Source organism: Periplaneta americana, chromosome 1, assembly GCF_040183065.1.
Source record: "Periplaneta americana isolate PAMFEO1 chromosome 1, P.americana_PAMFEO1_priV1, whole genome shotgun sequence".
Lineage (NCBI taxonomy): Eukaryota > Metazoa > Arthropoda > Insecta > Blattodea > Blattidae > Periplaneta > Periplaneta americana.
The window spans coordinates 85,296,383-85,320,000 of record NC_091117.1 but is presented as its reverse complement, the minus strand read 5'-3'; the positions used below and the strand labels follow the sequence as shown (position 1 = coordinate 85,320,000).

Below are 23,618 nucleotides of genomic sequence, written 5' to 3'. Positions count from 1 at the left end.
ATGGAAAAAGTAAAAGAAATTCATTGCATGGTAAAACAAATTCAAATGCTAAATAAAAAAAGTGGTCTTCCAATGGATCCCGACCCACTGTGGACTGAACGGTAACGAGAAAGCAGATATGTTAGCGAAGAAAGGAACTAAAATCAACTTAAAAACAAATTTCAAGTTCCCATATGAATTAATAAAACTAGTCACAAAAAGAATAAGTAACAGTGAACAGGCAAAACATCAAAATTCAAAATGGAAAGAATCATTTAAAGATCCAAAACTAATTCCTGATCTATCTCGAAAATCTGCCGTGACCATGTTTAGATTGATTACAAGTCATGATTGCCTCAGTAAACACCTCCATCGTATTGGAGTACTGAATTCACCTAAATGCTTACTGTGCACCAGAGAAGAGGACATGCAGATGGAGCACCTGGCTAATTGTGAAACTCTTAGGACATTTGTGGACCTTCCATCAAAATATTGGGAAGCAAGAAGGATGATGACTTCATTGTTAAATCCAGAGCATTAGATACACACACACACAATACGAATATATAGGTTGTACTGAAACAATTTAAACTTTACTGAACTGAATTTTATGTTATATTCAATTTTATAATATGGCACCTGATTTCTTGCATAGTATTTCATTTATAAACAAATTTATTACCTAACTGTAATTAAATTATTTAGAGATATTTGACTTCATAATACGTGTACTGTGGGTCATCCATAGGCTAAAAAATTGTATGAAATACATGCAGATATTACTTTTAACATTTAATGTAAAAATGAAGTATTGCCTCTCAAATCATTGTTACTAATTCATACGCTACATTGTAGGTAATATTATTTATTGGTGTTCAACAGCTGTTTATTAAATGATATAAGGATGAGAAGTTCTTGAAGGGTGGATAGTTATGCATTGAAAAACCCACTCAAGGGGGCAGGCCCTTCCCAAAGATGTACTTAAATATTTGGATATATTTTCTTATTGCATTTAGAGTAATTAAGATATTCATATTTGAAAGTAGTATATATTCATCATCATATTAAAAATAGCTAGGAAGCCACTCCGATCATGCAATACTTTGGCAAAAATAGGCACTTTTCTGTATTTACATAAATATCCATCTTGAGTATTTTTTGCCGGATAACACTAAATATAGTGCAACTCTGAAATAGTCACATTCACTCGTGAAACTTTTTTTTTTCTTCTTTAGGGATGGTCCTATTTTGTAAGATAGATTGGGGTGTATGGGTTATTATGAAGGTGGTTGTCTTGTTGTCATGTTCTCTTTCGTGCTGTGTTACTACCCGTCTGCATTATATCAGTTACTTAGCTTTCTAGTATTATATTGTACTAATGTGATTTTATACTTCTCAGTTTATTACCCTTTTAATATTTATTTCATTTCATTAAGACTATACACGTGAAACTAAATAAATTTCACAATTTGAAACTGTACATTAGTTTTAGGGAACTATGTTTTCTGTCATAACTTTACAAAACTTCCCACTCCAACCCACTTTCTTCTGACCATCTTCTGCTAGGAAAAGGGACTACCCTTACCCCTCAGTGTCCTATCTACCGGTTTACTTGTTTCACACAGATGAGTGCCATGAGTTTGGAGCTGAATTTTATACTCAGTTGATGACTATGCAGTAACAGTAATGCTCTAGTTTAACTGCTTGGATGAATAGAGTTTGGCTTATGTTTAATCTAATATATCTTTTTAGATAATCTGAACAAATCCAAGTTTATTGCTATAGTTTAATCTTGTTCCACTTAAAAATAATTTTTGAGTGTGCTCACATGTTAAATTAGACCTTAAGGATGGCATGATACTGAAATGAATTCCGTCTCATTTCGGGATGTCTTAATTTTATGTCATATTCTATGCATTGTCTGAAAACTTAAGAAAGGAAAATAATAAAAGTGTTTTAGGATTAAAAAAAAGTTAGGGGAATTAAACCAGAGAGTATTTTCTTATAATCCAAAACTAACCATTCCCCCAAAGAGCACTACCGGTACTAGTGTATTACAATCATGGTAGGAGTATTTTTAAAGAATATTTAAGTGTTGCTATATTCTCAATTTAATTCATATTTCTGAGAAAAATGTACAGAATTTGGAAATAGAAAAACAGTGTCTTGATTTTCGCCAAAGAATCGCATTGTGGAATGAGTGTCTGCCAGTTCATTTCGTAAATATAATAGATTGTGAACTATGGAACATAGCCTACAGCTCACAATCTAAAATTTGATATCTGCATTGGCTCTATATGCTGTTAACAAGTATGGGGGAGGGAATCACTTGAGATTCACTACTTTAATAACGTAGAAGGATTCTATAATTTTATATCTCGTTTAAGGATGTGAATTTTTTTTTTTTTAATTTGTAAACATTTATTAGTTGATAAATCTAAGGAAAGGAAACAAATTGGAAATTTTGTTGCACATGTAGTAACATTATTGAAGCACAGAGTCATATTCCATTTATTCAAACTTAGAAACTGTTCATCATCGTACAATGTACTAAGTCTCCAATACATAAAATTGCATTTAATACCGTAAATGTATTTACAATCAATATTCCCCAGAATGTATTAAATATATTACGTCACAACATGATCTGAAGTCATTGAGGTCTGTGGAGACTGCAGCATTTAAAATAACGAAAGTGAGATTTTTATTGTACTTTCATATTTTAATAACAATATGAAAGTTCTCTGAAGTGATAACAATTTTTAATTGTGCTAATAATTTAGTATTATGTATAGTAAACTAAACACGGATTTTAGTTTAATTGTTCATATAACCTTGAAGTATCACCGGCTTAGTTTATCAAATTTGTATACCAGTATGTTTGTGATGATATTGTAATAATGCCTCACAACAATCATCGTTCTTTTTTAAGTGTAATATGATATGAATCATAAGATTGTGTACTTTCTCATAAAATATAATTACTGGATTTACTTTTAGGAATTCAAGCATTTGTTGGGTTTCCAATCTGACATCTAAGAACTCTCACGTTTGTGGAGGGAATGGGGAACAGTATTTGTTGTTGATGGGGGTTACATTGAATAATAAAATATATTAAAGAAATAAGATTTATATTGGCATGTCAGTGAATAATTACTATGTTGTATGATTAAAATTCCTTTAGATATTTTGTTTAGAATACCCGTTATTGCGGTTCTGTACATATTAGCTTATTTTATTCGTTTTTCATTTAAACATTTATATGTTTGTGGTTAAAAGTGTGCGACATTTTTCTTATAAATACTTAAATTCTTAATGTAAATTATTGTAATTCATAATAGCACCATTGTCAGACTATGGAAATCGGTAAATGTTGGACAACAGGCATCCATGCAGCTGTTTTCATGTTATCTTAAATTATTTTCGACGGGAAAATGTTGAATAATGTGGGACATTGCTTGCTTGTTTGTTGGCATACAAAACTTACGGTATTCGACTTCCTATGAACACAGCTTGCTTAATATATACACATGATGTAACTTAACTTAATATGTGGGGCCTACTTCATCACAAATGAACAAAATTAATTCATATGAACTTATTTTCGATTTTCTTTTGTTTTCAAAAGTCAATTTTGTTTTTGGCTTACCTTTGGAGAAGGTGCTCAAAATGACCAGCTTGTATGCTCATTCTGTAAAAATATTGATTGCCATTGATATTCATATTCCTTCATATTGCTCCAAAACATCCAGATATTTGTTGATCATGTTAGCAAAGAATTTCATGTTATTGAGAATGATCTATAGACAATGGCCTTTATAATGTTCCCAAGATAATAATTTAGTGCACTCAAGTCCGGTGAGCAAGCGGGCCAAGCTATGAAGTCTCCATGACGTATCCTTAAGGACACTTTCAACTTCACTATCGAAGTTCAATGTGGGCAAGAAATGGTCTAAGAATTTTGCCTAGAGCCGCCTTTCAGGGACAGGTTCTTTTATGTGCCATAGGCCTAAATCTGCGATATGCGACCCATAGCTATACTTGCTCCCCAAAGAAGCCATGCTAAGGATTTTATCGTCCTTCAAACCCATTGCACTCAGCCAGATTTGATCTCGTCGAACCTTGAGTCCAACAGCCAGCATTGTAACTGCGAAAACACAGATGATGACAAAGACTGGTAGCAAAATTAAGCCAGATATGTAAGAGCAGAAATACAGTAATAATAATAATAATAATAATAATAATAATAATAATAATAATAATAATAATATAATTATTATTATTAAATATTACTATGTTAAAAATCAATCCAAGACTACTGTAACCTAATAGATATTCTGTTCTCTTTGGACATACAGTAGAATTATTCCTCGTGTCTGGCAACTGTGGGACAAAGCCAGTGCCGGATAACTGATTTTGCCAGATAATTGAAAAATATGTTTATAGGTTATGTAAAGACACACTGTACTGCACAAACATTTTTTTTTTCAATGTTGAAATTTAGTAATTTTCAAATAGATTATTAAAAAAGTTTTGAAATACGTACAGTGTTTATTTTAGTACTGAATACGGTAATGTACATTCATCAGTTCATAATTATTGTAATCCAGTAATACATAATAGCATAAAAAATACTAAAAGTTTTCGTAACCTTATGACAATTTTAAATAGCGGTCATGTGAGTCATGTGACGTGAAGAGCAGTGTAGCCAACGTCGCAACTATGAAGACTATGAAGCAACACTCGATGATTTGAGCATAAGAACATTTTGCTTGAGTTTCGCAGAATCCATTGTGCAACAGCAGCGCTTAGCAGTAATAGCCATGATACTATCAATCACTCGAATGAAATTTTTACGCGCTGTAGGACCAGAGAATTTCACACTTTCGAATTTAGACTCATTCAACACCCCTTCGAAACAAGCGAGTTCAAGTGTTAAATTGAAAGATATCGTCTCTGCACATTGTTTGCAAGGTCTAAGTGACAGGTACCGATGCTACCGTCTACTCCAGGGACATGATGGTTTTTTGTCTTTGTTTTCACACGTGAACAGTGTAAAGAGTAAATACAATATGCAGCATATGCGATCTCGAAAACCACTCACATCTTTGTCAGACTCTTCTCTTTCGCATGAATGACTATTTTTTTTGGGCCCAGCCAAAAGTGCCGTTGTTTTGGTATTGCTGGTTATTTGGGTGCCGGATATAAGGGATTTTACTGTAGTAGGATTTGGTTTTATTATGAAATCGAAATAAATCTCTTCTAGAAAAAGTGTTGTTTTATGGTAATAGGCATACCACAAATTATTTGTCAAATTGAGTAGTATGGATATTTTGCATTTGTGAAAATAATTTAAATGACTTTACACACAAGTTACAAAAATAATTACTATTTATTTTTTCTGATGTTAAAATTTTACTTTCAAGTTTTCAAATAATAATTAATTCGGTGTGTATATTTTTATTGATAACATAAACACAATTTCCATTAGTCACTCTTTGTTATATTGGTCATCAAGAAATGTTGTAGCTGTTTGATTGAAGAAAGACCAAGTACTATTGTGCATAAACCACGTGTGAAATATAACATTTGAAACTTCTAGCAAGGTACATTTAATTGATTTTGAGGCCTTGATTAAAGAATACGAGTAGAATGACGATTTTTTTAGTCCAGTTGTTATAATTATCCTGTCTCTGAAGAATTCTGTTTCATAATTGAGCAATGCATTGGGTAGAAAATGCACTAGCACATATTTGCAGGATCCTAGCAAAAAAGGAAAATATGCTTTAAAATGTCTCTGTATGTGCTGAATGTGAATACAGCTGGTGGTCTTACAAGATTTTCCTCACAGTTGCATAGAAGCCATTCCACAGTGGTTGAAGCATGACCTTGGATGTGCTGTGGACGAAAATGCGTCTACTCTGTAAGATTTCCACGTACTGCCGCCCACTCGAGATGACAAGGCTGTGTGCTTCAGCTATGGTGGAACGGCTTCTATGAGATGTTCTGTGTTAAACAAAATTGGTTGTAACTCTGGCAAAGTGTATATGAACTACCTTATTGTTTTTAAGTGTTGCATCCATCTTTGAAATGGTTCTCACATACTAAGTCATACTTTTTATAATCTCTGACTTATAAAAATTTAAGTAGTATACTAAATGATGTCTGGAGAGTTCTCACTATTAATTGCTATTTGACTTCAAGGAAGCGTTGATAATTTTAAGTTTTAAAATAAATGACGACATGTTGTGTAAGCAATGGATGTGCATTGAAAATGTGTTAAGCTAATTTTCTTTATGAATAGTTGTTCCTAGTTCAGGCCACAAATGGCAATAAGTACAGAAACTGAGGGAACGAGATCAGTACTAACGAAAATCCTTTTATCATACATAATTACTTTAGTGATATGGGACGAATGTAGTAATGGGTTATAATTTATCATTGTAGATCAGTTTCAGCAGAAAAAAAGGCAAGAGTCGTCATTGGAAAGGGGAAAGGGAAGTTAAGAATGGATATACAGTCACATATTTATGATGGGTGATTTATATAGTAGAGTTCCTGCTTATACAGTCAGTATACACGTTTTGTTAAGAATTGATTTTATTAAAAATTGGTAATTTTTTTGCATTCTAAGTCTCTAAGAGAAACTGGGTGTAGTTTAGTTTGAAAATTGTAGTGCATGATGTCAGTATTATTGAACCAATGAGAGATTCAGCCGTTGCTTTCACATGATAATGTACTTTGTTTAATTTTACGTATTACTAATTTGTGAAGAATTGTGGAGTGTCATAAAAGGACAGCAGTTTTACAGATCTGTCTATTAGAAATTATTTCACTTATCTTACTACTAAATACGTGTTTTTGGCCTAAATCTTTCGCTAAATGATTTCCACTTTTTAATAGGTACAATTATGCGTACTCAACCTAACTCAAGAGTGATAGGCAGTGTATGGAGAGCTCTTTTCTGATTCTGAGGAAAGTCGGAAGTTGAACATTTCAATGCCAGATATAGTATCTGCGTCCAATTAATACCCTGCCGGTGTCAAAGAGGCCACTTTCTCTTGAAGAGAAAAGATAAGAGTTTATTGATTAGGCCTTCTCAGATGCCGCTCCAATCACAAGAAGTGGTAACATATTATATCTACCAATGATGCAATAGCAGTTGTAATTGACATTCTCATAATATCTACTCCACGTGGAGTAAAAACGAATGTTGTTGTATCTGGAGTTGATTGATGACGACAAAAAAGGTTAGTAATTTTAATTTCAATTTTAAATTACTTAAAGTAATTTTAAAGCTTAAAACATATTCACTGTATATGGTGGTGGTAGAAATCAATGTAGTGATGTCTCTATAAAAATAATTTTAACTAGAACTTATCTTTGGAACTAAAATGTAACAACACTGCTTGACATTACAAATATTGATGCGTGTAAAAAAGAAATATCCAACATAATGCTTCCGACTGGGCATTCATTGGACGCACCGACTATAGTATGCTTATGATATACACTAATACACTGCTTAATCACAAATCATGTTTATTTGATATCTCAGGAACTATTTGACTTAGAAGATTGAAACCTTTTGCTTTTGTGTTTTTTTTTTTAATTGAGAAACATCCCACAAAATCTTGTCGGTTTATTTTTAAACACACTGTATAATTAATTCTTTTATTTTTATCCTGTAATACAATGATTGAGCACACTTTCATTGTAGAATAGAACAGCAACTGATGTCTTCAGAGTAGATTACTAACTTTAGTGGAAGTATATTGTAATATTAAATAGTGTCCTGAACTCGTATTGAAATGTATTCATTGCATTGTTTGATCTTGAGGAATATATTTCTAATAGATAAGATTTATGTCAGCTTGAAGTGGACTCCATACATCTTGTTTCTGCATGGCCTATGATTTAATAGGTATTAAGAACTGAAAGAGGAGCATATGCACTTTCTTTTTATGTATTTTTATAATATAGACGCTTATTTAACTAGTACTTAGAGTGTGCTTTTGTAGTTTAACTGGGGAGCAATGTAGTGGTAAAAGTCTTCGTTACATTCATTTTCCATTTCATCATGTCTGAAATAAAGATTTAGTCTTGATAAATATTTTGTTACAGATATTCAAAGGTTCCTTTTTTATACATTACGAAATATGCAAATAAAATTATAATTGTTAATAACAGAATTTTATATAAACTTGTCTATAATGTTATTATGTAAAGTATATCATCGAATAAATATTCTTGCATACATTTTTTTGAAGTGCTTATTTTTTAATTATATTAATAAGAATCAGTAACTGTTTGGACAATACGTTTAATCATTCAATTATTATTCCATTAATTTAATCTTTCAGAGTGAAGGAAAGGTTGTCATAATCATTGTCAGTCCCATTTATTATCATGATTTTTCTCCTCATAAATTAAAATGTGAACTTCAACAAGAAATTCGACACATTCCACTGAATCAAACTATGATAATAGAGTTTATGTTTTATATTTGAAAAAAAGACTGTTAAACTTTCTGGTCAGAATCCGTCATTGCAATTATATTAGAACCCTGCTAATCCGAAATTTCAGGTAATCCAAACTGAAATTCCGAAATGGAAAAAGTCCTCAAATTTCTGAACTTAAGAGAAGTAAAGGAAAAAATACGATATTTGACAATGGTGTATACAGTCACGAAACTTGAGTTTATGAGGGTACTAGGAACAATAGACTGTGCAAGTACTATTTCGCATTGTCTGTAATGAGGCAATAGTAGTGATCCTAGTGGTTAGCAACTATTTATGGATGCATATTTACTACGTATTGAGCTTCGTGACTGTATATACTAGACTGATTTTACTATGTTTTTCAAGAGATCACAATCCAATATTCTTTTTATTGGTTTATTTTGAGATGCTTTCTCAACTGCTATGGTTATTTAGCATCTGAGTGATGAAGGTGTTAATGCCAGCGAAATGAGTCCAGCACCGAAAGTTACCCAGCATTTTCTCGTCATGGGTTGAGAGAGAACCCTGGAAAACACCTCAACCAGGTAACTTGTACGACCAGAATTTGAACTTGGGTCCACTCATTTCACAGTCAGACATGCTGTTACTCCACAATGCTGGACGAAACGAAATTATAGTAATCATAAGAAAAGAGACTTTGTTAACATTTAAGATACCCGTTTTCATTGTTTTGGTTACCTACAGATAAGCTCATAACAGATATGCCTTACAAAATCAGTTAATTTTATCTGACGCATTGATGATTGAATCTGCATGATGAGGCAATATTAATCTAGTGCCTCATGGACATATCAATTGGCGAAGCATCAGCATGCTGTAGCTGAAGTGTTAATTGTACAGCTGTTGCAGCATCTACAGGGTGGAAGTGAAATAATTGCAGATTTGCAAAGCAAATTGGTCATATTGAGTGTAACAAAAAAATCTAATACCGGTACCATATTGGTTGGAAGTTTATAGCTCTCGAAAAAAAAAAAAATGTTTTTTTCTGAAAACTTTAATGTCATCGTTGTGGATAATTACTATGCATAGGATCTTGATTTCTGTTAATACTAATAGAGAATGTAATAAAGAATATTCTAATTTCTTTGTTGTATTTCGATAGAATGGATAGTTTTCGTGTAAATCAACTAAAAAGTATTGCAAATTTGTTATCTGACCAACATGACTAGATGTGGCAATACTGATCAGCTGTTCTCAACTTTTTTTTTATAGGTATAGGGGATAATTGGTAGTCAGGTTGTCTTGTCCCAGTATTATGTGATTATCGAGTGAAAGTGGGTATTTGAGTCTTCTGATCTTACATGAAGTTTGTATTGCCATTCAACTTAGTGCTTCACAATGCCAAGATTTTCTAATTCGGAATGTCTGGTCATGATTTTAATTTACAGAGAGTCGAAATGCAACTTGCGTGCCGCTGAACACTTGTATGCAGAAAGTTTCCTGTAGGATAGTACCCAGTGCAGAGACATTCATCGCTGTCTGCTAGCTGGTCCGTGACATGGGTAGCATAATTCCAACATTTCCCAATCAAGGTCGATAAAGACTTCATGAAATTGTTGACAGGGAAGAGAAGATTTTAAATTTGGTCGAGAAAAGGAAACCTGGGCTGAAGAAGTCTCCTTTCGTTTACATCTTACGTCGGATGAGTTCAGTGCCTCTGTGTGGAATCTTGGGCATTGTGACATTTCCAGCGAGTTAAAATTTTCGATACAATTATTTAATTAACCATGCACTTAATTGCAAAACGTATAATAGATATTTTGTTTATTTTCATATAATCTATACCTTCTTTCAATGTGCAAGGTTATACCACTTCCACCCTGTATATATGATACAAGTTGCTCTGTTATAGACAACTACCTCATCTTCAGATTCTTTCTGGAGCAGGAAAATGATTTCGTCTATGTACACTTGGTGGCCTTCACTATCAGCTGATATCTACTCATTTACATCATTTTCGTTCACTTACTCACAGCCTGGAATTTGTTTAATAAGCTGAAGAACTTCTTTTGGTTTTTTTAGTCTGATGCAGTCTTTCAATGAAGATGAAGCTCACTATAATTTTTTTTCCAATATATCTTTATTAACTGCTGTGTTACATTGTCCCACGACATGTTACCTTATAGATAACTTTTTAATCGTAATTTTCCTCAATTTTTAAAGTAGGAAAAGTGAAGTTTCTTCATTTTTAGTAAGTGCATGAAGAAGCATTTTTTGTAAGAATAATTTATGTTTTGTAGTACTCCTTGGTCCATGAGTTGTAGCAAAAGTGATACATTGGGAGGTAGAAAAATTTCCTTTAAGGAAAAATTCCTGTGCTCTAAATGAGAATCGAACCCTGGACCTCATGAACTGTAACCAGAAGCTCTGATCATGAGGCTGGTCATAATCAAATTTATTGTATTGGTAGATGTTGGTAGATGTTTTTAGACGAATATTAACACATTGATCTTCATAACCACATTTTGGGGAAAGTCTAGAATCTGGATAATGTCTTATAATCATTCATTTACAATTCCATGTGCAGTCATTGCTCCTGCTACACTGGATTCTATAGCAGTATCGGCATATGTAAATGGGTTGTGTCAGGTTTCTTCAGCCTAGTTTTGATTTTCTTTGATTAGTTTGTTTACGTTGGTTTAGGTTAGTTTTAATTTTCTCCGGTTAGTTTTAATGTGATTTGGTTCACTTAAGTTAGTTTTTATTTTATATTACAATTCGTCATTTTCTTCTACCTTCCTGTGATGGCTGTGACGTCACAACACTTCATAGGTAAAATTTAATTCTCATTATTTGAACTCCCTCTGTGGTTTTGTAGTTTAAGCATTGGACTACTGTTTCAGAGTATGGCTAGTGTCGCTGGTTCGAATATTAACCAGCTTTAATGGTAAGTACATTACAGCTTCAACGAGTGTGTTTGTAATATTTAATATAAAAGTTGATAGAGACAAGACAGAAGAAGATAAAGAGAAAAGAAAAAAAGATAAGAAAGAGAAAGGGACATGGAGTGGATCCATCAATGTAGGTTTACATTGGACCATTCCGCGCCCTACTTGCAATGATTGTTCCTGTCCAACAGGTTGCATTCACGAATCTGATGTTGACAGGTGGATCATCTTCTCCAACCCTAACAGTGCCATGTCCTATGTTCAAACAGTACCTGATAAGCCCTAGCATCAAGAACCCCAAGCTCTTAAATCCTATGTTGTTATGGGATGCCTATACTACTCTACTCCAAAGATTTCATCCAAACGTATTTTTAACTGTTGTAGATAATAGATGAAATGAGGAAGAAGAAAAGAGTGTTGGTGAAATAAAAGAGGAAACGAGAATATCTCGAGAAAAACATTCTGCAACATCTTCATCCATCACGATCAGGCCGGGGATCAAACCCAGGCCACCTGGAAGAAAGATTAGCATGCTAGCAATGAGCCACAGATGCATTTTATTCAGGGAACAGTGACTCAAGTTATCTGGATTTTAGACTTCTTACCTTACTGCAAGCTAGATGAAACGTCTAATCTACTTTGTGTTAGTTTCATAAAAAAAATGCAGACTTCGGATATCTTCATACAGTTTATTTATATTCTTTATTATGTTTATTCATATTCGTATGCTATACATCTCTCAGAATTGGTAAAGATAATGTGTTACAATCTTTCATAATGTCTGATACTTTGTATACACTCCATACTACGGAATCTCCTGAACAGCCTCTGAAAACATAAATATTATAAGATGAATTTTTATGGATTTAAAGAAGTACATGTATGTTTATTTTACTTTGTTATTTAATGACGCTGTATCAACTACAAGGTTATTTAGCGTCGATGCAATTGATGATAGATGATATTTGGCGAGATGAGGCCGAGGATTCGCCATAAATTACCTGACATTTGCCTTATAGTTGGGGAAAACCTCGGAAAAAACCCAACCAGGTACCGGTAATCAACCCAAGCGGGAATCGAACTCGTGCCCAAGTGCAATTCCGGATCAACAGGCAAGTGCCTTAGCCGTCTAAGCTATTCCGGTGGCTGAGTATATGTATTGGAATTTTGCATTGACGCTTTCTATACAAAACTTGTTCGTAACTTCCTTAAAATGCATAAAAAATTTCTCAGTTTGCAGTTAAAATGTCTTCCTTTTCTTTTAATGACAAAATATTTGAAATAATAATAATAATAATAATAATAATAATAATAATAATGTAAAGTAAACAATATCTTTATGTAAATGCATTATTTGGATGGATGGATAAATTCTGTGAACCAGTGTTTTTTTATGGGAACATATGAATTAAAATGAAATTATAATGGCAGGCAGAGTAATTGTCTCATGCCTCCATGTTAATTATTGTACCAGTGCACTTTATTTGAACCAGATTGATTTGATTGAAGCCATTAGTCCTGTGAACTCACAGTATATTTAATTCCCCTCATAAAAGATGTAGGTTTTACTAAAATATTGACAATAATTTATTTATGGGCAGAAGAAAGAACCTGGTACTAATGGGCCGAGCATGTGGGAAAATTAGAGGAAAGGGAGGAGGTCCGTGGTCCACTTCTGAACCAGTATTCGAGTCCTGCATCCTTTTTATATTTTTGTCTGAATGTACCGTACTGTACCTTTTCATCCCTATTATATGAAGTATAAAGTGAAAGTACAGTGTGTTCACTTCGAATGTACCTAATTTCATTTGTTTATGAAGAGTTACTGATTCAAGATAGTGTGGCACCCGTCTGGAACGTTCTGGTCATATCTACTTGCCTTGGGAGTGTGCACACGCATCCAGCGGAAAGGAAGGCATGGGGAAACGAAACTCGAGCTTTGGTAGGCGCTGAAGCGTGGTACGAGGCAAGGGGAAGGAAAACTACATGACGGCGCGGAGCGGAAAGAGAGCAGGGGAAAGATCTGGAAGCAATTCTCTCCCGAAGATTCTGTAAGCCACGCGGATCGAAGTTTCGAGATGTTATGGTTTAGTAATAAAAGTGCGAGCAGTCTTCGGCAGTTAGTCTCCAGTCAGCCTTCAAGTCTTGGACAGCAGCAAGGTGGACCTGAGTTCGAGTGAGTCTTCGGAAGTCAGTCTACATGTGAGTCTTCGAGCGAGCAAGGAAGCCAACCTTCGAGACCGAAGTTGACGTGAGGAGGACCGTGACTGGGAAGACCGGAGTTTGACGTGCAGTGGACTGTAGCCGGAAGACTGGGGTTCGATGTGCAGTGAACTTGAGTGAGTCCGTAATTGTGGCAGTATCCAGGCGAGTGTGACGTATCCGGAGGCTTGGGTTTGAAGTGCAGGGAATCGCATCTGGAAGGCTTGGGTTCGATGTGTAATGTACTGTATCTGAAAGGCTTGGGTTCGACGTACAGTGAACTTGAGTGAGTGAGCTAGAAGAACGAGCCAAGGTGAACGAACTGTGAACTGAGAACTGACAGTTTTGTTCTGCACCTAGTGCTTTGTGAACATTAGTTGAAATTAGGAGTACATTGTTGTTCTTCTCAATAATACACGTATATTGTCATTGTCACTGTGTGGAGTGCAATAACGACTACTGTATTCTTGTGTTGAGTGGAATACCCATTGTGGTATGGTAAATTGTTAAGAATAAAAGTCACATTATTGTCTGGTAGTGGGTAAAAGTAGAAATAAAAGTTACAATAGAAGGAAACAATAGATTCTGTCTTGAGATGAAAATCTAGCAACACACTTCACTGAATTTTACACCCCTGGCTAAAAATATGTGCATCCTTTCAGACAGTACATATCACAAGTAAGGCTAAGCTACTTTAAGAAATATGTCTTCATAAATTATGTCGAAATTCAAGGAGTGTAAAATTTCTGTCTGTGTTTTATTGAGTGTAGTTTCTCTTCCTAACATCTATGGTTTGATAAGTATTTCTACATTTTAATTCTGTTTCCTCCCCTGCCCCTCCAGGTCATTAACCATCTATCTGCATTAATGTGCTGTTTATTATTCTTCCCTAAGATCAAGTGCAGTCGATTGATTGATGTAAATCCTTACCAGTACAGTCAATAATTGACGTAACTTTTTACTGTTTCAAGTGACTGGTATTCCATCTTTTAACATAATTTTTGTACTAGAAGTAGGAAGTTACATTATTGTACAAAATCTTATAAATGTACAGAACAACAGTCACATGAAACGAATTTTGTAAGTACAGTAAAACCCCTTTTAATATTCCCACTATTTTTAAGGAATAATCTGTGAAGTCCCAGCCAAATTGTTATAAGGATAATGCAATTCCCGCTTCTCAGGAAACCCAGTTTAAGGAAAATCTCGCTTTTAAGGTATACTTATCAAGTGATTTTGTGATAATGAAGCTCGAAATATCAGTTCGACAGTACTGGCATATTCAGTAGCACATCTCAATTGATAGTAATGTGGCGGTGTTATTTTTATCATTCTTTATGGTCTAGCTTTGCGTTGCTTTCACAGAGCGGTTGCTTTGCTTGCTTTTTTTCTCTCGAATTGTGTGGATCCTGTTTCCAAGTTTTTTTCTTTTAGTTTTTTATTTAGTTTATGTTGTTTATACATTTTATAATGGCGATTAAATGGATGAAATTAATTATTATCAGACACAAAGAGAAAATAATAAAGGGATGTTGAAGCTAATCCTCAAATAACACATCACATATGGCAAAAAAGCATGGTTTGCCAACTACTTTAGTATGGGGAATAATAAAGAAGAAAGAAGAAATTTTCAATGTTGAGTTTCAGTGTGGTTTGGGTTCGACTAAACAGAAAAACATTTGTGCCACACCATTTGAAGAGTTAGAAAATATTGTAATGAAATTTACTGTAAATAATAATAAAATTGTAGTTCTAATTAAATGGTTATAATAAAGTTTGGTATATAACACATGAGTACTATAGGTATATTTTAGTTTTTCCTTCTCATTTCATGTAAACTCCTCTTTTAAGGAAAACAGTAATCCCCCCAGAGATTCGTTGAAAAGGGTTCTACTGTAGTACAAAATTATTCTAATTGGCAAAAAATTCTCTCAGTTGTATTTACAATATTTATTATTGGAGTTACATAGCTGCTGAAAACAAACACACACAGTGAGTGAGTAGAAAGCTAATAGCAAGATAGAAGCACGTAGCCTAATTTATTTCAGCAGTTATGGACTCACATTCACTCCAGGGTATAACTTCTCAAACCTGTACTTCAATAAATTTATGATCATAACAATATAATGAAAGGTAACAATATTCGTGATATAAAATGGAAGGGGCAGGGGGAGCTCTTTTTTTAACAAAGAATTAAAGAGTCAGTGTCCGTTTTATATTATAAATTGGTACTGATAGTGACTCTTTTCATTAATTTAAATCCTGTTCACCGATTTTTAAAATGCAACATTAAAAATAACTGTAACGTAATTATTTGTAATTTCCGAGTAACTCACCTTTATTACTTTATTTTGGTGGTTCCTGTGAACAGAAATATGAAGCTTTTTAGAATTGAGTAATAAATAACATGGAGTCAGTGAAATAAACGGAACTGAACCTGGGCTATGGTATGGATGATGATGATGATGATGATGATGATGATGATGATGATGATGATGATTAAAATCCTCAGTACCAGTTGCAGAAGACACAGCCCTGCAGTATATATTGACTACACACCAACTCTGGCTACTAACAACAGGCATCTATAATTAACACCGATCAAAATACCCCTCATTTCTCTTGAAAAACAACAACTGAATAGACTACAGCGGACTTTATGTTGTCAGCAAACAGTTGGATACATTGAGAAGATTGATTGATCTTGGTAGTGCAGTTGAAGTTTAATTTTTTTCCTCTGTGATGACTTTCGCCCAACTGAAACATTCTGGCTGTGTTTTTAAAAGCTAATTGATTTTCAACCTTTCATTAATAATTTCTGTTTCTTTATTAGTTCTGTCTTTTGCAAATGTATGATATTAGGAATTATTACAGTACTTAGTTTTTCCTTATGTCACTCGTAATTTTAGTGACTTTGAGAACAAACATTAGCATCAGTCAATAACCATTTAATTTGAAATTCTATGATAGATATACTCGACCAAATTTATGGTTTATCTAATATCGTCGCTGCACGTCCAAAATCCGCTGTGTGTTTTTAAAAAGACTTTGCAGGAGAAAAAAAAAGCATTGTCACTTGATTTTCAAAGCTATTTTCGGTATAATTTCAATCATTACAAGAAACTATGAATGAAGCATTACCGGTACCTGTCAATAGGCATATAAATTATATTTTCATGCACTGTTGTAATGCATTGTTTTATCTTACCCCTTCTGATGGATTATCTGAAATAGATAAAAGAAAAACAAAATATTAAGTTATGCTCATAAGTTAATAAGCAACAGTATTAGTACTGTATTAAAAATAAAAGTAAAGGAAAATTACCAGGCAAGCCTTTGTCAAATGATGTCAAGATTTTGTAGAAGTCTGTCTCACTCTAGAAACAGAAAAAAAATGTACAAGAAAACTGGTTGCATACTATATTTAGGGTTCCCAGACATATTGGAAATATGAAGACACTTATCAGTTATCACTGAGTAAGTTTAGTATACGCACCCATCAAATATGCCAATCTTTCAAAGTGTGTGTGTGATAAATTTAGTACACAAACACTTTACTAACTAAGGGTAAGTAACAAATAGTAAACAAAATTGTTAGGGAGCATATTTGCATTAAGTTTAAGCTTCCTTATGTCAGTTGCTTTCAAATTTTATTGTTTTTACTAAGTTATTACAGAAATAGCTACAAAATACACCAAGTTACTTACGTGTCTATTCTTATAAATCAATCTGCCTTGGCCTTGTAATACTTCTCTAAAGAATGAATTGAGGGGCTGGGTGCAAGAAGGGCATTTTAGAGAATGTGCCCTTTTTGAGCAAAACACTTTATTGTGTTCTCTGATCTGTTATGCATATGATCAAGTTGTAGTTCAATACTGTGGTCATAGAGGTCAGGAGTGCCCAAAATGTAAAGGCGTGCGTAGGTAACATCATTATAGTTCGAATTTTCAACATCAATTTTCTCAAAACTTGCATTAGAGAGAAGTGTCTTTCTTGCACCCAACCCCTCAATTTCACTTAACAATTGTTTATTTTGAAGAATCATGTCATGAAAAGCAACACAGTCCTCACTGAAGAATGATTTTACAACAAGCATTGATTTTACTGTTTTTACAGACAATTTATTTTTCTCATCAGTCCATAGAGCGTTCATGCGAGAAAATAATTTTTCGACACACGCATTTGTTCCAGGGATACATATAATGACCTCCACTACCCTCTCCAAATTGGAGAGGTCTCCTTCATTACTTTTAAAAAGATCCACCTGAACTTCATCTAAACTTTTGGTGTTGCCATTGCTCACCTTAAGAAATAATCACAATAATATTGTTTCATAATAGTCCATCTACAGTCACCTGCAATGATGAAGTGCGATGTTTGCAATTTGTAATATGGAATAGACATTGTAACCTTTTCGTTTTTCTCAGTTTAGAACTCTAAAATACGGAACGGAAAGCTGTCCTGAAGACTTTTCTCAGGACAATGGGACACATTAGCAAAAACCTGGACTATCCCGTATTTTACGGGACGTCAGGGAACCCTAACTATATTGTATGTAAAGAGGGGAGAGCGGGAGGAGAGGAGTGAGAGATATGTATGTATATGTATGTATATGTATGTATTTATTCACACTGCAATGGGTATATACCCGGTGGCAGTGGTAACAAATAAGGGGTAGGAGGAGCGAGAGAGCGTGACTGAGTGTCATGTGTAACATTTTTTAACCAAGAGGGTACTACTAGAGCATTCGAAAAGTAATGGTAATTTAGGTTACTTCTGACATTATATCATTCAAATATAGTCCCCCTGGCATGTCAACAATACGTTGCCCAATCCTTGGAAGATGACGGACTCCAAATACAGCATCATTTCTGTCACTGATCGAACTAAAGCTCTTTGGATGCCAACTGTTGATTGAAAGCGGATGTCTTGCTTCCACCTATCTTGCAATAGTTCGGTATGGTAGGGCTTCTCTCCCACAAGCTCTTGTAATGCCCTAAAGCATTGAGTTGCACTTTTTCCTCTTGCAACTTGGATTTTATGAAGCACCTTTATTTGTACCTACTGAACCGTTTTTAGGGCTGTATTACTTACTAAAAATCCGAAATAGTGACATTATTGACAAAATATGGTTACTTCGAGGCTTTCAATATTGCAAGTTTATGAAAGAATCGCTGCTCTGTTACATACTACAAAAATACAATAATTATTTATAATAATAAATACACTAAAATATTTTGATTATAATCTTTAATGATATTTAATATGATCATACTGTAATTTAAAATACCAACTATACTTACAAGTTCATGAGGTATAATGTGTTCTTCTGGTGTTACTTCTGCTTTTACTGTTGTTTCTTCTTTCTTTTCTGCTCCTACAACTGTCATATAAAATGTTGCAGTATATTTAAATAATACATTTAAAAGTGATTTTGCCTATTAGGCGTGGCAGTTCCAAAGGGGTATAGCACTAATAAATAGATTTTTGTGAGATGAAATATACTTTGTCATTATGATTTACGTGTCTCGCAACAATTTAATGTTGCTATGTTATTCGTAGTTTAAACTATTAAATTATCATTTACGAGGCATACAGAAATGTGAAGTCATATTACTTTGAACTATTTCGAAATGCGTAAAACGTGTAAGAATGTATGTGTCATCTTCGTGACGTGAATTTTTTTTTTACATAGGAAGAATTCGTGCTAGGTTTTTAAACAGCCAGACTCCTTTCCATCGTAAAAAGTAATAAATAAATACGATTTAAACCTATACTTTAATTAAAATAAAATTAATATGAAGAAAATATTTGGAAATGTCGACAAGTTATAGGAGCTGATGATGCTCTTTTTCATTAAAGAAATCAACCTTCTCCCCATCTTATTTTCAAATTCTGTGTATCAGTCTGCTTCGTTGTAATACGATCGTGTCTTTGCTTGAAAAATATGCAAGAAAATGGAATTGTTATGTGTAAATTCAGCTAAATAATAATAATAATAATAATAATAATAATAATAATATCATCCAATAATACAGCAAGACAAAAGAAGAATATTGAGACATCAGAAATGAGGTTCTTAAGAAATGGTTTGGGAGTAATACAAAAAAAAAACAGATTAAGAAGTAATCATATACGTAAGGAATGCGAAATAAATAAAATGACAAATGAAATTAAAGACTATCAGATGCAGTGGCTACATATAAAATGGATGTCGTCTGATCATCTATTATGGCAAGCTTTCTTTTATCAACCTGAAGGCAGACGAAATACAGACCGTCCACAAATGAGGTGGAACCAACAATTCTATTAATCTTGAAACAGAATCACACTCAGTTTTGATAGGAAAAAGATTTCCTAATACGATAAATCGGTTTAAGATGTCGATTAAATTACTTAATTCATTGTCAAACTACCTTGTAATATTAACTGCATAGAAAACATTTGAAAACTGACAGTCTTCATTATTATTTTTGGATCACCTTGTCTAGCTGGATACAGGGAGGTTTCAAGAATTCGGGAGCACATTAATAGGTCATTGTATGGATGCTTTAAAGTCCTTGATACGAATTTTTCTTTTCTATAAAAAGTGAACTATATTTGACCTTAACTAGAGGCACATCATGTCCACTATTCTGAAAATTGAATTGCTTGTTCAGTAATAGCATTTCTTTATTCCATATGAATATAAGTATTTATAATTGGGCTTTGTATATCAATTATTCAATATTCTCAGCTAAAGGTTGCAAGGGATGTAAGGTATATTCCATAACGACCATAACCTCTCCTATCCAAATCTCATCTTCAACCTGCTCGTGGTGCAACCAGTTTTTATAAATGAGGCTAGGATTGCCAGGTCTTCTTCAGAAAAAAAAAAAAAAGGAAGATTTTGACTAGCTTAACACTAGAAGGACCAACCAGTCATTTTGATCCCTTTTGATATTTAATTTATTTGTATCCCCTTTGTGTACCGGTATTGGCTCATAAAGTTCATTCTTCGAAACTTTTATCGAATTTTCTCTCTTTAGATCCCCTGAAAACTTCAAGTCCTAACATTATTTATGGACGTAACAAGTACAGCTATCTAGAAGGACCAACACAGTTCATTTTGACCAGTCTGCATTCTCTTATTCTCATGCAGCAGCAAACTACAAATATTGCTGTTTTATGATTGTCTTACGCTGTCTAACAATGAATTCAATTCATGGGCACTATGTGGCAAGTTTATTGAATGTATATGGGAAGTCTTTCATATTACCAAAATATTCTCTTTACATAGACTGGTTGATACTCAAAACATACGAATGACAATAGGGGTTTATAGCTGCTTTCCTGTGACATTACAGTACAATTAATATACTTTGGATGACAGTGGAAATTCTTACGACAACTGTGTGAAGTATTTCATTAGTCTATCTCAAGATTCCTATTCGCCATTTACTATAGTTCTTATGCAAACATGGCACGAAAGGGTTTGAGCAATGAAGAACTTCTGGCATAAAAGATTATGAGTGACGAAGAATTCTGTATTATTTAGAAACATTGTCAGAAATACATTCGGAGAGAGAATCCCAGTTAGTGTTTGTGACGAAGATGAGAATGAGACTGGTGATCCTAATTTTATCTCGCAAGCTTGTATATCCCAGCAGTGTCCAGGAAACCAGGGAGGAAGATCTGTCACATTGGAGGTTGTCATAGCAGAAATAAGACACCACGTGTCTGTGCAAAATGTAACAAACTTTTGTGTGGCCAATGTTCTGAAAGAATCGTGTACCAGTATGTGTGTGCAAGATGTGATTATAATAACCAATAGACAATAGATACATTTAGAAAACACAAAATGTAGATTTCCAAAATATTTAATGTAACATTGAGTGAATATGAATAATTCATTGCACATGATGTTAAGAACAGAATTGCATCTGAGAGAAAAAATTATGTTAGTGGTTATTCACAGTTAATACCGGTAAAACATTTTTTTTTCATGTAAGCATAACATATACTTTTTTTTTTTTTTTAGAAGAACAGTGTATACTGGTCTCAAATTAACTCTCAACTCTTTAAGTACACTAAGTCTGTAGTAAGATATTATTTAAAATAAAAGTTTCTAATAAGAGAAAAAATGATGATAAAACATACAGATCAAAATGACCAATGCTGGTCGTACTACGTAGTTTGAATATCCTGGTCATTCCAGTGTTTAATGAAAACCATTAGTAATTGCAATTTTAAGTTCTTTCATTTACTATAATATGAGGTTATACAGATACAAGTTTTATTTTGGTTGCAAGTGCATTACTTCAATTGTTTATTTATACTTGCTTACTGATTTCGCTTTTCTTAACATTTTTATATCACCTTTTGCATTTTGAAAAAACTCCTGGCATGGAAGGTGAAAGTTTACAACTTGTAGGTCTGACTCAAGCCCTTGGTACATCGACTCCCTATATCTGTCCATTTTTGTTTCATTAGAAAGAATACTCTCTCCAATCACGCATTGAATCAAAGGATACTAAACAAATAGCCTACAACTTTAAAAACGTTATTTATATTTTTCTGGTGAATATTGGAGAAAAAATGAACCCATTTTCCTACATCAGTGCCTTCATACTTTGAACTTGCAGCCAATTGTTCTTTAGTTTCACAGAATTCCTCATATAGCTTATCAACATTAACATGTTCTTTGATTTCAAATACTTCAACAGCAGCCTCGAAATCATCAAATTTTAACTGACTTCTTAAATAAAAGTTTAATAATCTTTAACATTTATTGTTTTCACTATCACAAAATTTTAAATTACATTTTCGCGGTCATTTTAAAATAGATTTTTTTCTGAAAAAGTAAATAAACGGAAGAAAGTGTCTTGTAGGAAAAATAAAAACGCATGATGTAAAAATGAACTATAAAACGTACAACTTACGGGAAAAACGTAAGACCTGGCAACTCTAAAAGAGGCTCTGGGGACTGAGTATTGGAGGTATAATCACACCAGAAATAGAGGAAATGCTATTTTACCAATTAATGCTGGCCTGTCATGGCATTAAAAGATGACATACAAGAGGAATGATTGGTGGATTCAAAAGACTCCTCCTGACTAGGTCCGACAGACCCATTGTCCAATAACAGGTGTGGCCCTTCACTCAAACTGGAAGTTTTGAGGCTTTAAGTGAGTGGGTGATGTAAGTACTACAAAAAAAAAACTGGTGTTCACTTAAAAAGATGGTTACATCTACACTTAAAATGGCCTGTAACACCCTACCTGCTGGATCCATAATAGAAAAATACTTGAAAGCAAGAGCGCTAATGGCTTCACTACCAAGGGCCAAGCATTAGACAACAATATATTCTCAACTAATATATTTACCCATTTCCCTTGTAAAATATAAAAATTATTGCACTGTGCGAAATTATAACTTACCTGCAAAGATGAATACGGTAAAAATAACGAAAATCGTCTTTCTGTTCATTTTGTATTGTTGTACTGTTTTTCTGTGATAGTGTCTTGGCTAGTTCAGAATGTAAATTAAGCCTGCCTGAGTAAGTGCTTTTATTTTCTCCTGAATTTTACCCAGTCATACTATCTAATTAATAATGTGGAACAAATTGCATGAAATTACTATAATAATTATGTTTTAAACTTAAAATACCGGTATTACGTAGTTAAGCATTTAGAGAGTGATTATGTAAATCAGAAGATAAGTTTGCCATATATGCAAATAATTGTATAAGTGAGGCATAAAATAAAAATAATATTAACTGTCTATGCTCACATAATGTATTATACAGACGTATTTGAGCCATTGTATGTTGACTTCGTCATTTTACTTTACTGCTATGGAAGTAAAAGCAATAATGTCAAATTTCCTGAGGACAGTAGAGGTGGATTTAAAATTCAGTTCCCAGTTTTCCTTCACTTCTTGTTAATCGACGTAAATTTAATTAAAAGTTTCATTTCTTTTAAGAAGAAATTAGTTATATTGAAAACTGTATGATGTAGGGCTGGAAAAAATATATGGAGGTCGGGTA

The 23,618-nt window shown here is 33.5% G+C and overlaps 1 protein-coding gene and 1 long non-coding RNA gene across 6 annotated transcripts in view; one reads left to right on the top strand and one right to left on the bottom strand.

Annotated features, from left to right (window-relative positions):
• The window catches only part of LOC138697821 (apoptosis-inducing factor 3), an 84,941-nt gene extending 76,703 nt beyond the window's left edge, over positions 1 to 8,238 (top strand). For all 5 annotated transcript variants that reach the window (XM_069823367.1, XM_069823357.1, XM_069823377.1 and 2 more), the window contains one exon: positions 1 to 8,238. This exon is cut by the window's left edge and continues 2,938 nt beyond it. The gene's annotated coding sequence lies outside the window, so the exon portion shown is untranslated.
• An 8,560-nt stretch (positions 8,239 to 16,798) lies between these two features.
• On the bottom strand, positions 16,799 to 23,176 carry LOC138709078 (uncharacterized). The gene is made up of 4 exons (XR_011334820.1): positions 23,011 to 23,176; positions 18,895 to 18,974; positions 16,917 to 16,968; positions 16,799 to 16,816 (listed from the first exon to the last, which is right to left on the bottom strand). It is a non-coding gene; the product is annotated as an uncharacterized lncRNA (long non-coding RNA).
• Between the last annotated feature and the right edge of the window lie 442 nt (positions 23,177 to 23,618).